The 14,119-nt window shown below is 37.4% G+C and overlaps 1 long non-coding RNA gene across 3 annotated transcripts in view; it reads right to left on the reverse strand.

Annotated features, from left to right (window-relative positions):
- Positions 1 to 2,737: 2,737 nt before the first annotated feature.
- The window catches only part of LOC121139172, a 45,116-nt gene continuing 33,734 nt past the window's right edge, over positions 2,738 to 14,119 (reverse strand). For 2 of the 3 annotated variants that reach the window (XR_005876018.1, XR_005876016.1), the window contains 2 exons: positions 7,048 to 7,168; positions 2,738 to 3,002 (listed from right to left, as the gene is read on the reverse strand). This is a non-coding gene — a long non-coding RNA (uncharacterized LOC121139172). Of the gene's footprint in view, positions 3,003 to 5,920; positions 6,157 to 7,047; positions 7,169 to 14,119 lie in introns of those variants that run through there. The other variant, XR_005876017.1, reaches the window with a different exon arrangement.

Raw genomic sequence — 14,119 nt, forward strand, 5'->3', positions numbered from 1 at the left:
TATTAAAGCATTCACCTCCTTATATTAAGCCATTAATTACAGGAGGCAGGGAGCTTATGTTATACCTAGGGTTTACTATGACAGGCACGTAATAGGTACTTAAAAACCTTTATTAAATTGAAATATACTGTTAATGTAAACAGAAGGTATCACTCATTCTGAGAACGGATGATGTTGTCTCCTTCCCATCTTTACAAGTGGAGTCTCAGTAGCAGACATTCTAGAAGCTCCACTTGGAACTACAGACAAAGACTGGTTTCCCTGGTTCTCTTTTCAAAGTGCAGACAGCAATGTACTGTGCTGACTGATGAGGGACACTCCCATCAGCTGGGGAGTGACTAGGAAAGCTGCCCTCCATGAGCTCTGAGGCAAGAATTAGAGGATGCTCTGTTCTTCCTCGTGTTCTGGACCAGGATCACTTTTACATGTCCTTCAAATGTTGTCTTCTTTCACTCTTCACCTCTTGTAAGATCTTTGGCATAAAACGCTGAAGTGAAACAATTCAACATAGTAAAATTTAGGCCCCAAACCCAAATCATTTTACTGTTGTTGATGCTCTCACTGTGCTAGTGGTTCACATGTCGGGAATTATCAGCGAGTAGTTGAGCTTGCTCCTGTAAAAGACATGTCTGTGTCTATGGATGGAGCCAACCTCGTCATGCTTCTAAACAGAAGTCAGGACTCTGGAGCAATGGATGGGATGTGGACAGATGGTTAGGAAACAAGAAGTGGGCCTAGAGAAATGTCTTGGGTAAAAGAATTTCAGTGTAGGAAAGGACCTGTGTTTAAATCCCCCAGAACCCATGTAAAAGCAGGCTACTTTACTGTATACACGATAGCCTGCTTTACTGTAACTCCTGCTCTACCATAGAGAGATGGGAAGTAGAGGTGAGACAATCCCTGGAAGTCTTTTGGCCAGATTGCCTGCTGTATGCAGTGGTAAGAAACAGCAGCAAGGAGCCTTTGATGTTAAATAAGATGATAAGGCAACTGATACACAACCTTGTCCTTTGACCTCTATATCTTCATATGTGTACATGGCTGCATGATATATGTGTATGCAGACACACAAAAAACACAGACAGGAAAAAGAAAATGGAAAGGGGAGGGAAGGAAAGGGAAAAGAAGGGAAGGGAAGGAGAGAGAAGGGAAGGGGATGGAAGGGAAGCAATATGCATGTATGAAAATTCTGAAGTATACTGTACATGATACTACTAGAACAAATTTAGAGTGAAATTAGATGAAAGGGAATGTAGCTTTCATAATAAAGTATGAAGGTACTACCAGAAAGGATCAAGAATTATATTTTTGCTGCCTGATGATTTTAAATAATGGTAACAGTAATTACTACTTACTTAGACTTATGTTAAAACTGCCAAATTGGATTTTTCTTACCTATCATCACATTTTGTTCTCACAAAAATTCTACATTACTGAACATTATTACCCAAATTCTTCAGATTAAAAGAAATCTGGTGGGAGAGATTTACTTGTCCAAGGTCACAGTGTAAGTGTGTGGTAGAGTCAGTACTCAAAGCTGTGTCTTACCAGACTCTGGAGTTCCTAATTTCAGCTCCTACTTCTTCTGAAAGCAACACGTCAGTAATGACAGACAGTCCTGTAGTTCTAGCCTTTGGGGAAGGAGGTAGACCAGGAGTTCAAGGCCATCTTCAGTGACATACCAACTTTGAGGCCATCCTGGCCTACATGATGCCCCGTCACACACAGCCCACACACACACTCAAAAAGCAAGCAAGCACCTAGGCTCACGGCCTTCCTGTTTACTCTCTGTGTTCCTGAGATACTTACTCTGAACTTGTATCGTGCCTGTGTACTTTTAGGGACCAAACTCTAAAGCTCTACAATGGTGTGGATGTTGGTATGTGAGCCACCCCACAGATCCAAATGCATACACAGAAATTATAAAGGCCATTTTAATGGTGTTAGGAGGTTGCACCTTTGAGATGCAATCAAATAAACCACCAGATAAAGTCCATGAATGACACAAATTCCCTCACTGAAGGGGGAACCAATCTCCTTTGCACAGTGTAAGAATACAGGAAGAGTTGGCAGTCTGTGTCCCGAGAGGGTGCACACAAGAACGCCGTGATGCTGCTTGCTGATCTGGCTCCAGTCTCTAGAGCCCTGGGAGCAAGTTTCTGTTTCTGAGGCACTTTATCTCAGCAGTTCAAACTGAGACTCTCTCCATTGTGGCCTTAAGACTGCCAGCTCTCCCCATCCTCATTTTACAGCTACTCCACTCCAGAAGATCAAGCTTCGCTGGTCTGGGTTTGGAGAGGTTCCATACAGACTGTCGTCTCCAGACCTTTTCCGTGCTCTGCTAAGAACAACTGACTCTACCTTGAGAATGTCACTTCCTCTGTAAAGTTAGCTACTCCTCTCCTTCAACTACTCCAGCCTCTGCTTTCCTTTGTTTTGAGACAGACTTTTAACAATCTAGGCTGGCTTCAGGACTGCTAGATAGCCCAGGCTGACCTTGAATTCCTGATCTTCCTGTCTCGGTCTCCCTAGTGCAAAGATTTGACTACAGATGTCTCCCACGATACCTGGCGAGTTAGAAATATTTCTTTATTTAACTTAACTGTATGATGGTCTTTTAAAGAAAGGTCTTTCTCTGGCTCATTGTATCCTGAGAAACTGCAAGTTCAGACAAAAGCAAAATCATCTACTTTTGACACAGTTGAATACAATTAACGAAATTTATTGAGAGGGGAGAAAATGAATATTCCAAATATAAAGAAAACACATTGTTATTTTCGTTTCATCGTCATGTAAGTATCCAGTGATCAAAAGCAGTTGCTCATTAATTTTATCATTCATGGTAGAGAAAAGGTCAAAAAGTCACCAAAGGCTGATAAAACCATAAAGATGACTTCACAGAGATGTGCCAAGAGGTACTTGGAATCAATAAAAAGAATAGGGCTTTATTGAGAGGCAAAGTCTTGAAAATAATGGGAAACAGCACAACAGATCAGCATTTTCTGCAATAAATCAAATAAGTCAGAGGTGATATGTATCAGACAAGGTCCCTTTATTCTTCTATAGTGCCATCCTTTAACAAATATATAATTTTAAATTGTTTGTCCAAGTAAGTATGCTCACATAAACCTCATTAAGAAAAATAATTCACCAAAACATGTTTTCACAACTTTTAGTCTAGAAGTAAATATGGTATCCATATGTGAATTGGACTGTATCAAACTTTAGCCATTTTCACCCTTAAGAAAACAGAAATCTGGTATGCTTCAGCTACCTCTTTTAAGAGAAAAGCTGTGTTTTATCTTGGACTGATTAAGATTTTGAGTGTGTGTTTGTGTGTGTGTGTGTGTTGTTGTTGTTGTTGTTGTTTGGTTGCATGGAGAACAAATACTACTACAATGTTTTAAATGGAAAAGAACCCTAAAAGACTTCACATAATGTGTGATTTTTCTAAAATTGTATAAAAGAATATTGCAAAGACAGTAATAGTGTCTCTTGACACCTGCTGCTCTTTGTAAAATCCCAATGCATTAAGGGAAATGTGTTTATCATGGCTGCAATATGTTGCCTCTGATGCTGTGTTTGCATGTTGGGGGGTTGGTTTTCTGCTTGATTATTCCTCCTTTTGGAAGTTGTAACATTTCAGCTCTGTTAGAAGAACAGGTGTTCTGAAAGTAGAACTAAAAACATGAACAAGACACCGTGTGTGTTACCAAATTAAAATGAAGTCTTCTACTTCCTAAGTTGGCCATCAAGTGGGCAGTTTGGGAAATTGGTTTTGGATCTGTAGACAGACAGACATGGGACTGTATTATTGTTTCATGACATACCTGACATAGTTTGTGACCTGGAATATGGTCATGAATTTACCAAGCCCTATGTGTTACAGTAGTTTGGATTTATGGCTCATAGAAAGTACTGAACCCACACCTGAATTCACCACTGAAGATAGTGCCTTTTTGGGAGATCTGCAATTAAAGCCCATACGGTTCCCAGAGGAGCAGCCAAAATGAAGGAATACCACCCAACTGTCACCCCCAGCCTGAAACTCCATTGCTAATCTTCACTGAGAGCAGTATTCTGCTGGCAGTGATCAGGGCACCTTCCCATAGTGCACATGTGCTGCTAAAATGAAGGCTTCCTTTGAGTAATCCTATGTTTCTCACCTTGAACATCTAGGCAGGAATGCTTTGTAGAAATAAAAAAGTTGAATACCCAGGGCCATTGTTCACTAAAGTCTCTGCTGGTATCACAGACAGAATTGAAAAAGCCTCGCAGTAAGGCAAACCAGTTTCATGATCTAGGTCCTCCATTACGATCATCACTTTAGCAGGGAAGTGCCTCTTATAATTTGGTTGTGAACCTAGCCTTTACAGCTGAGCCATCTCCAAGCCCATTCACTATGGAGAGATACTCTCTCAGCCTAGATACACAGGGGAAGGCCTAGGCCCTGTCTCAAATGATGTGACAGACTTAGATGATTCCCCATGGGAGGCTTCACTCTCCCTGGGGAGTGGATGGGGGATGGATGGGAGTTGGTGGGGGCAGGGGAGGATGGGAAGGAGAGGGAACTGAGATTGGTATGTAAAATAAGGTTATTTTCATTTAAATAAAAACAAGAGGGAAGTGCCTCATGTACTGAAGACTCACTTCTATAGGAAGCAAGAGAACCAGAACCTACAATGTATATACACCTCTACTTAGCTCTTCACTGCTGTTAGCATGATTCAGGGTAAAACGAACTATGCAAGGGACAAGGAAGTTTTGAAATCAAGGATGGGATTTGGCAGTATGTCAGTCTTGCTGTGAGATTTGTTTTTAGAAATTAGGAGCATCAGGTATTTATGAGTGTGTACTTGGAATAAGTAAATTGTATCTTTAGATTGAAACACAAAGCTTAAGTTAAGAAAGTATTTCCTTTGTTGGGCTCCATGATGTGCTCAATGTTCATCGAATAATGATTATCTAAAATGAGTATCTTGGCTCACAAATTTGACACAAGGAATAAATAATGGTACATATCTCCTCACACAAACTGACAAATATAAAAAGACTTAAAAATGTATTAGAAAAAAATGACTGAATATCAAATGTAGGAAGATAAAACCAAGAGCTATTAATGTAACAATATTCAAAAGTATTCCAAGCTAGTTATTTTATCTGTGTAAGTTATTTAATTTTTACCCGAATTTTAACAAAATTTTTGTTAAAACTTCAAATGATAACACAACATGCAGATCATACATTTCAACATGTTGTTTCTTCCTTAACTGAGTTTTGTATAGTGTTATGTACTTTATGTTTGCACAAACCATGCTAATTAAATTAGGACACAAAAAAGAATAAATTTCATGAGCAGGGGGTTGCATATCTGAAAGCCCACTGTTGGGGAAGCTAATGTGGGACAGTGGCTAGTTCAACACTAGCCTCAAAAAAAAAAAAGAAAGAAAGAAAATAAAATAAAAAAAATAGTGAATTAGAAAATATTTCCATTGGCCACAGTTTGATGAGCTGTGTCTTCAAATATTGCATGAAGTGTGTTACTGGCAATTTTTAAGTCAAAAAAACTTGATTCTGCATTAGCTACTAAATATATGCATAGTTGTTGTTTTTTTGTAATTACATTCATACAATATATTTCAGCATTGTGGGATAATAGTATTCTAAAAATTTATTAACTGGTTAAATATACATATATGTGTATATATGAAAACTCATGTGGGTATAATAGTATTCTGAAGATTTATTAACTAGTTTAACATACATACATATATGTATATTTATATATGAAGAGTCATACCATATATATTATCATGTGGGTATAATAGTATTCTAAGGTGTATTAACTAGTTAAATATACATATATATGTTTAAATATGAAAACTCATGCCATATATTTTATCATGTGGGTATAATAGTATCTACGGTTTTATTAACTAAGTAGTAAATATCATATTAATAAGAAAATAGAAAGAATGAGGGTCTATTGATGGTCCCAGTAAAGGATCCCTTGAGTCACTGAGATATCATGGGACATTTTCAGGTCCCATGACATTTTCATGATGTATACTATTCACATGGATGAAACAGTAGGTATTTCCAGAAGTCCAACCTTTATACTCTCATAGGTATTTGTAGATCCTCCTCTATACACACCTGGCAGAAATATAAAGGGGGAAGTATCACTTGAGTCACCCATCTAAGCCATCCCATCATGATCTACAAAGGCATGATCTACAACCTCAAATGACTATTTGAATGAGTTGTGTCTGCTTTCAAGCAATTCTCAGTCTGGGTAGATTTCATCAACTAGTAATCCTAATTTTCTTTTTTGTTTCAAACTAAATATGTCTTCTCAAAAAATAAGAGTTTTGAAGTGAATCTGGATGAAGTATGTCAGACAGGTCACACTTAAAGGTGGCACCACTTGGTGTTTTCTTCCAAGAAGGAATAATTACACCAAGAAGGGAAAGCACAAGGTTCCAAGAAAACTCTGTGTAAGTTTATGGATGTTCTACATGCAATGTATTATTTACTATAAGGTGCTATATTTAGAGGCTACAAGGACAATTCAACAAATTCATTCACACATAACTGAGAAAAATATACACTGAATATGTATTATGTGTCAAATACCACCTTTGATCCTTACTTAAACTGTGGCTCTCTACCCCATGTGGGATTATATAACTGAATAAAAGGGTTGAAAAATTTTGTCGACTATGAAATTATCCTGAATATTAGATGACCAAATATTCACTCTGAATCAAATTGAATATGAACAGGTATGTTTCTGGCAACATTTGCACATGGTAGCGCTCAGGACCTCACTGTAGCCTTGGGTCTGGCCACACAACACCTGAACTGCACCATATCAACAAATGCTTCCTGAAATACTTAGCTTCAGATCCAAGACTGTTTTACATCACAAGTTGCAAACGTTTTACTGTCCACACAAAGTTTTCTGCACTTATACAAACATAATGCTTCATCATGGAAAACAAAAACATAATATATTAAACTAGTATATTTTGGAATTTTACTTACATTAGTATGCTGGTTTCCAACACTTTCTGAAATGCCCCTTAAGCATATTTCTGCTGTGTTGAAGCAGTATGTGGAGCAGTAATCTCAGTATTGATGGCTAGAATATCAAAATGGTGATTGACTGAAAAAAAGATGTTAAAAGTGATTTACATCCTGCAGTATCAACTGTCTGGCCAAGATTTGATTCCTTATGATTTAGTATCAGTGTATTATTTCTGTATCAGATTTCACTTACTTACACCCAGGATTACTGAAAAATTGCTCAAGAGAAAAGAGGTCACAGGTTTTAAAAGTCCAGAACTAGTGGGTAAATAAGAGATTGTTTGATATTTCACTTCTGGGAAATTGAGGGACTTTGTTCCATAAACTACTTCTTCAGGGAGCCAGGGGTAGCACTAGACAATGACAATACATTCATCTAAAGGTTATCTAAAAATGAAGATCTTGTACTGTGTTAACTTTGTCATTACTAGGGCTGGCTAATCTCCCAGAGAACCCAGCTCAAACAGCCTGTAAACAAATAAAAATCAAAAACTCCCCCATATAGAGGCACTCTTGTGCATTTACTAATAATTTTTAAATGAGTAACACAGTTTGCCTGGATATGTGGAACTTTAATGCTAAATAATGAGTATCACTTTATTATTTGAATTCATAACCTTAAGATTATAAATGACCCAAATAATCATTTTTCAAAGAGTGTTTCCCAAAATGTTCGAACTGTAAGGAAGGAACATTTGTGTATAATGAGGGGAACTTTATGTGAATAATAAAGACTAATATAGTTCATGTTTCCATTTGTTAAAATCAAATCTTCCAAAACTAAATATTGAAAAAAATATTTATTTAAACATCATGTTTGTTTTTTAAACCTCAGACATTATAACCTCAATTCTAGACTTACACTGTTGGATTTTTTTGTTATTTATTTTAAGGAGCAGCTCATATCTTTAAAGCCCTGGAATGGTGTAAATCATTACAGTGGTTTCACATTTTCATGGGATCAAGGAAACAACAGTAAACCCATAAAACAGATACTACTAATTATGCAGAGGAAAAGTCATAAAGTCACTAGGAGAAGCATGTTTTATATTCATGAACACATCATTAAAAGTTTAAGACATGCTATCAAATTCTACATTTTAATACTATACCCAACAGCATTAAACTCTCCCAACAAGAAAATCAGATTGCTTAATGATCCTTCCTTGTCACACTGGTTTTATATGTCTGCAGTTGAAGCACATGTGGAATTTGTATTGCTGAGCACTTTTATAAACCACCGGACAATTAAAAAAATCACTTATCCTTTATGTCTAGATTCTTTTTCAGGAAGGCCTGAATCATCTCCCAGAATACATATATAGATTAAGTATATTTGAGTCATAACCCTTGATTACATATTGTGTACATGAGACTTTACAAACAATAGTTTGACATATCTTTAGCAGACTATAAGTAAATAAGCAAACAAACAAATATAAGGGGGGATAATAATACCTTCTCTTTAAATCAATTTGTAAGATTAATTTTAACGTGAAAATTAAAACTGAGAAACAAGATTCACTCAAATATAGCAGTTTGTAAGCAAAAATACAAGAAATAAATATATTCTGCAGAAATACAGGAATCATACATAATGTTGGTGTCACTGATAGCAATCTTGAAAGATGCCCTTACACCATCAAAAGCATTTGCCGGTGCAGGCACACATTAAATACTTAACCTTTCTGTACTTGATACAAAAGGACTGCAGATGCTCTAATATCTTAATTTGTATACAATCCAAAATGTTTCCATTTGTACACAATAAATTCTTTGCATTCCATGGGTTAAGCACATGATGTAGCTGGCTCTAGAATATACACTACATGGGCATTTTAATGGGAATTTTACATATAGATAAGCTTCCAGCTTAATCTCAAAGTGAAAGTAAAATATGGACATGGGAGCTTCAGAGACTTGACTGGAAAACGTTGCAGATGAAGGATCAGAGCTTTGTGAGTTGTTATGGATAAGAAATAAGCCATGGGAAAAAGAGTCATTGAAAATACTTCAAGTCTATTGGAGAGATTTATGCACCAGGCCAGAGTCTGAACTGAAGGAGCCAATGACTTGAAAAAATTTAGTGAGGGTTTATTATTGGAAGCTTGTGAGGCAGCTGGCTGTGGCAATGGATGATCAGGGGAAGACAGGAAGCCTGGGGCTGCTCTCCCACTGACTGGCTTGGCAGTTTTATTTTGCTATAATTTCAGCTTCATTCAATGATGTCTTTTTACATTTCTTTTCATGCCTTGTTGGGAACTACAGATAATGAGAGTGCATGGATAAAGTGATGAAAAAAGTTCAAATTTTGATTTTGTTTAAATCACCAACTTAGGAAGACATTGCTTTAAAGTTCAAAAGTCAGGTTATGTATTCAAAATGCATGCTAGCATGTTGTCTAAGCATGATTAACAAATATTGCTAACTATAGTATCATTAATAAGTTCCCCAAAGTAAAATTTTACTACATTAAAATATGGAAGAAGGGTAAGCAGTTAGAATGATGGAATAATTATTATACAGCGATAATTACTATACACATATTCAGCATTGATAAAGCTATACTCAGTTCATACATATATACATGTGTCATACACTATTTAAAATATTTGACATGTACTTCCTTAACGTTTTTTAGCCATGTTCAAGGAATGTATCTTTTTGTCCTCATTTTGCAGTTCTGAGACTGAGCTAGTACACATATAACATCCCAGAAGTTCAACTGCAGGCACTTTGATTATAAACCAAGTAGTTATGCAAAGTTTCTCGGACACTGGAGATGGAGGACAACGGCGGGACACTTATCCAACAGGCTCAGGATTCAATCTCGAGCACTTTGAAAAACAAAAAAAAGTAATGTTCTCAAAATTCTATGTGATATTGGCCATTTCACAAATCAGATCATATATGTCCAAGTTATATATTCTTTACACTCTCTGAAGATATCCTTGCAATACATAAATTAATTTTATTAGTATTTAAAATCTTCTATGTTCAGTACTATGTGAATCTCTGATTCAGAAAAAATAATCAATGTGTGGCAGCTAGGGACAACGGCTTGAACTAAATCCATTTAACCCTTCAACATGAAGAAAAGCAAATTTAGTCCCCAAGGTTAACTGGTACATAAATACTTTTAATGAAACTACTGGTGTGTGGACAAACCTCGAACCTCTCTAAGCAGTCAGGAATCCACTTTTACCAGTGCTGAGCTGATTTTATTTTCATCATGACAAGGGAATTACAACTTGGAAGAAAATGCGGTCGCTCATTTGCATCTCGAGCTAATAACATCTATAATTGCTCAGTTTCCAAAGTTAGGACTAAATGTGCTCTCTCTGCCAAATGCAGCTGCTCCGCAAAATGAACACTGATTTGATTTTTCTGCAGAGTACGTGTTCACTCGCTGTTCTCATGATGAATAAATAATGCCACGATGCGGATCTTGCCCTTCTCTGAAAAGGGCTGCATCTGCTTATTCTCAGACATTCACGATCCTAAAGGGATCAGACACCAGAGGCCTGTGAATGAGAAGGCCTTTTCAGGCTTACAAAGCCTCCGCTCCCGAATCCACCTTAACCAGCTTGGAGCAAAGAGCTTTTGGCACCAAGTCATCCTTCAGGGAGAGACTGATAATGATCACTAAAGACATCGTAGGGGCTGCTGCCTCACTCACTTCAAAGGCCTTCTCTCCTAATCAACATTAAGTCGTCGTTTTGCCAGGGATATCAGGACAGCTGTACACAATCTATTTATTTGAAAACAGATTACAGCCAGGTTTCTCTGCCAAAGTATAAACCTCGTAATGTTGCTTGTGCTTTGGAGTGTTTTAAGTCGGAACTTATATTTCTAATTTAATGGCCCACTTTATCACGACTCTCTCACCCTATGGATTTCATCTTCTCGTAAAAGTGCATAATTTTATCCATTAGCCAGATAAGTTCTGCAACAAGACAACATAGGCAAAAAATAAAACCTTTTATATAAATCGAATAATTCAGCCTAAAATGTATGAAGGTTCAATACCGTAGATTTTGCATGGCGTACGAAGATAATGAGACAGTGTCTTCTTCATCATCTTTATTGTTGACAGTTTCACTTATTCATATAGTGAACTCTAGTCCCTTTCACCCCCATTTCCTTCTCATTACCCCCCTTTTCCTGCTGGAACCTTTCACAAGTCCTCTCCTACTTAACGGCTTCTTTTTGGGGATATGACCCACTGACTCTAATTAGTTTCTTGTCTGAGTTTGGGGGTGAGGACATGTCTACTGGGGAAAAAAAGTAATGTATCAGAGACTAGACCATGGAAGAAACAGAAAACCCCCTCCCAAGAACCACTGACTGCCAATAGTCACTCAGGGAGGGCCGGGCTTGAAGGGTTTCATAAGCTTCTCCCCAATGCATGATGAACCTGCTATTCAGTTTCTAGCACCCCTTCTTCCTTCTTTAAATTTTAAATACCATAGACCCACATCTCTTCCCTTTTTCTTTTTTTGATCCCATGACATTGTTGTCCCTCATATTTCTAATCTCTTGAAGTTCCCAGTAAGGCCAGGAAAATTACAAAGGACTGTCATTACCCAGTTACAGAAAAAAAAAAAAGAAAAATTTTGAAAAGGGTACTGATTTCACTTCCCTAGTCCAACACTTTAGTTTAATGGCAAAGAACATAAAGCTATAATAATATCCAAGTTTAATTAATGGTCATCACTTCTAAATTATACATACATAACAGGCACGGTTAAGTAGATGCATGTACACTAGCAAATAAAATTGACTAATACGAAGCCCTTTCTTAAACAAATTTGTTTCAAACAATATTATTAGCTAGATGGAGCAATGGCTGCCTATTATCTTAACATTCAGGAGCAAAATCAGGAGGACCCTGAGATCAATGGTAAACTTGTAGACTGAAATAAACAGTGATAGCCTGTCTCAAAACAACAATAGCAAAAAGTCACTAAAATACATGCATGTGTAATTACATGATATTTATGTCATATAATACTTCATTAGCTCATGAAGTTTATGTTTATTGGTGATTATTATGACTTACTACTGTTTTATATGGATTGCTCAAGGCAACACACAGATTAATTTATGCTGCTGTAGTAGCAGATGGAAGCTAGTGGATATTTCATTTAATCTCACAATTATGGCATCCCTTTCTAGCAGCAGTTCTATTTATTTGTTCTGTGTTGGGTTTCGTCTTGAGCCAGAGCCATACTCTGTAGTCCAGGATGGTCTCAAATTCATTCTAGTCTAGGCCGGCCTTAAATTCATGATTCTCCTGCCCCAACTTCTCAAGTACTGAGATTCAATAGTAAGCCACCCCATACAGCTCACTAACACTAAAAAATAAAACAGAACACTCTCACATTTGTTGTCAAGAAAGCAGAAAGTAAAACTATGTAGATTAACCTGTTTTTCCTAAAATATATAGCAGACATTGCTATTTTATAACCCTACAGAAACTTGGGTTGAAAAGGTACTCTGTGGTGGGTTTTTTTTTCTGTCCAAATTTATGTAGGCACTATCAAAGTCATTCCATATTTATTGGAGGGCTACATTTAAATTCTTTTCCACAACCCATAGGAGTTCATAAATGAAAAACTAAAGATGAATAAATGGAAGTTCACAGAAGAACCTAAAGAAGCCAGAGGAGGGCCTTCTTTGTTTACATTTATCAGAGACCAGATTGCCAGACCAGAGAGGTACTACTGAATTTCTCTCCAAGAGCAGAGATAATCTAGATCTGTTTCTTGTTGAATCACAACTTAAGCATGGAGGGATCCAGACAGGGAAATGACAAATCATATCCTGCTGCCTTCATACCTCCAAAATAGAAGAAACCCCATGCCTCTGTCCATACTTCAAGTGCTGACACAGTTCTCAAGTGTTTTAGAGAAAACCCAAAAGAATACAAATGTCAAGTCCATTCCAGCTGGACATGGTGGCTCATGCCTGAAACCCTAGCACTTGTGAGACTGAGACAGGAGCATTTCTCTGAGTTAGTAGCTCTTTTAAAAGAAAAGAAGGAAATAAAAAGAGGGCTGCTCTGGTACAGCTCGGCAGTTGGATGGATAAACATCTCTAACATTGTTCAGACCACCTGAAAACATCTCTTTTGTGGTTTTCAGTTTCCCTTTCCCCCTCCCCAAGTCTTCAGTCTTCTTGATAAAATTCCTCATCCTTTCTATTTGACTGCAGGGCCCTTAAAAAATCCTTAAAACATTGAGTAGGGAGGAAATGCTACATAGTAGTTAATGTCAGTGCTAGCATCCTACCCACTGCCGGAGTTCCAGGCTTGGTTCTAGTCCCTCTGACTCATGGTGTATACCACTGAGCTCCTGTTGGGTTCTGAAGTAACTACCTGGATGATTTCAGTGCTGTGAGAAGGAAGTGAGGACACCTGAATGAATTGCTCCACATACTTCTCAGTGAATAACAGGTGTTTGGTTAACGTGATATATTACACTTACCACCTCATCACAAGCAGCATTCTAATCTTGATGTCAAAGCACAGATGCCCCAGCATCAGGCTTACTTACGAGTGCATGACAATGTTCTTGTGCTAGCCTTGCCAGTTACAACATACCATAAAAGGACTGTTCTTGCTGCTTCTCTGAACAAACCTGATTCCAAAATAACAGATGACCTTTTACAGTCACAATTGGAAAAGAGAAGGAATTTACTTTCAAGCTTGATTTATATGATGGTTAGGAGGCTGCCTTAAGGGTTCCCAAGCAAAGCCCTGGAATCCTTTGGTTACTACTTCCCACAAGCCATCACTGATGTGTTTGTTTGACCTCAAGGAAGGCCTAAACAATTTGTCCTCTAGAGGTCTTAACAGCTAAACACTGTATCCTTAAACTCAAGAATCCATATGACAAGCAGAGGCTTCTTCTGATTGGAGCGAGACATTTGGATTTCATCACTGAGGAAATATGCTCAAGCATTTCATGACTTGATAGTTCAGGGCTGAGTAAGAATCCACTTCGAAATGTGTACAAACATTTATTCT

Source organism: Mesocricetus auratus, unplaced genomic scaffold, assembly GCF_017639785.1.
Source record: "Mesocricetus auratus isolate SY011 unplaced genomic scaffold, BCM_Maur_2.0 Super-Scaffold_6731, whole genome shotgun sequence".
Classification (NCBI taxonomy): domain Eukaryota; kingdom Metazoa; phylum Chordata; class Mammalia; order Rodentia; family Cricetidae; genus Mesocricetus; species Mesocricetus auratus.